The sequence below is a fragment of the Empidonax traillii genome, unplaced genomic scaffold (genome assembly GCF_003031625.1).
Source record: "Empidonax traillii isolate 1590-97213 ecotype Southwest subspecies unplaced genomic scaffold, ASM303162v1 scaffold776:size297702, whole genome shotgun sequence".
Lineage (NCBI taxonomy): Eukaryota > Metazoa > Chordata > Aves > Passeriformes > Tyrannidae > Empidonax > Empidonax traillii.
The window spans coordinates 247,373-249,325 of record NW_020955969.1 but is presented as its reverse complement, the minus strand read 5'-3'; positions in this window follow the sequence as shown (position 1 = coordinate 249,325).

The window sequence follows — 1,953 nt, the reverse complement described above, 5'->3', positions numbered from 1 at the left end:
CATTCTGGTACGCTTTTCTGACTTAACTCTGTGATATTTAATGTCATTCCTGGAAAAGGCACCATAGTTAATCTAAATTACAGCAAAGTGCTTGAAGCACCACAGATCTGTAGATTTTTCTAACAGTGAAATATGTCTGTTTAAAATGAATGAGCTACCTAAAGTGCATTCATAAATAAAACCTATTATTTTCCCCAGCACTACTGAATGGATAAACAAAGAATCCATCAAAGACATTTGGTAAGTGATTACACTCACATTCCACTATTTATAAAACATTTTTAGCTTTAATAATATTTCTTTGACACCTGACACAATTTGAGTAGAACTTTACCTTTGTAGTAGGAAGATAAACACTTGCTACAAGGAAATTCATAATTTTATGGAGTTCTAAGAATAGAAGACCTTGTTAAGTACAGGTCACTACTGTCCCAAGCAACTCCCTCTGTCAGTTTAATATAGGAAGAGAAACAGAAACCACCTCAAATGTTAAAACACAGAGCTGTTTTCCTTTAACCCATCAGCATTACAGTTTTTGTACCCCTCGATAAAAGGAGAGTCCTCCAAGAATTTCACACTGCTCTTTAAACTTTAGTCCTTCTATTTTAATAGCTGAAACTACACTGCTCTTAAATTAATTGTACCTTCTAATTGCTTCAGTTGTTAAACTCTGCTGCAGTTGAAATGGGGAAGTGAAGAGGAAGAGGCAGGCAGTAGTTCTGCTGCACTGTTAAAGGATTCTCAGAAAACAAGAGGGCCTAAATAGAGGAACCAAACTAAAAAGTCCACTGCATAAACCCATGCTATTGGTAACTTTTTTGTATTGTCTTGCTTGAAATCTAACTTTTCTCCTTCATTCCCCTACCAGTAAGTACACCATAAAAGAAGCTAAATTTAATACTTAGCTTGAGGGACAGTTCAAGAGAGAACCCACTTTTTTTTTCCTCTAATAGCAAATAAACTGTTTGTGTAGCAGGAGTGTTGCACTCTGCTATAAAGAGCTTATGTGCCTCCAACTGAGCACTGATGGCAGAAGGGCCACGCTCCAGAAGTCATTATTATACACCGTCATCTGCAGAAAAAAACCCCTTCTTTTTAATAAAACAGAAAGAAGACAGCCATGACCTCATGAAAGCACTGGGCTGCTGTTCTCTTTCCAACAGCCTTTTTTTTTTGTTCCAAGTGGAAAGCACTTTGTTGTTTTCCCCTTTAAGTTCTCTGGGTTTGACACAACGTTATCAGAAATAGATTAGGAAATTTTAATGCCAGCAGAAGACAAAACCAAAATGTACAAGAAATTGCACAAGCCTGTTGAACAGAAACAGCATCAGTATTTCATGCTACATCTTGTTAAAAAAAAAAATCTTTTTAAGATAGGGAACCTAATCCCTGTGCCCCTGGGGAATTTCCTCTGCTGTTTGCAATCTTTTAGCAAAGCTCAGCTACCTCTATTTATAATTATCTCAACGGTGGGGTTGAAAACAAAATCTATGAAGGGTTCCTTGGGTCATGAATTCTAAACCCACGCTGTCAACAGCAGCCCAGGCTCAAGCCCTGGGCAGCTTTTGAGGTACAACAGCAGTGGAAGCTCCTGAGCAGCCAAAAACAGGCCAACAAAACCACAAATACCAGAATCCTGCGGCAGCTGAGCTCAACACGTGAACCTTTTCATCCATCTGGAGTCAAGGGCAGAAGTTCTCAGCGATAACAGAGCAGACAGACTATTCTGTCCTGATGGCCCGTGACTGTGCTGGAGCACAGGGGAGTAAATCAGGTACTTGTGGGGAGACAGAGGCAGTGCTTGGCAGGGGTGAGGAGAGCCATCAACAGCGCACTGGGAAATTCATTAATTCCATGTCAGTCAGCTTTAGCTAGTGAAAAAAAAGCACTGTCCTGACTACAGAGGAAGTGAAGGATGCTTTTCCTCTTTCCAAAAGGAAAACAGGCAATCTG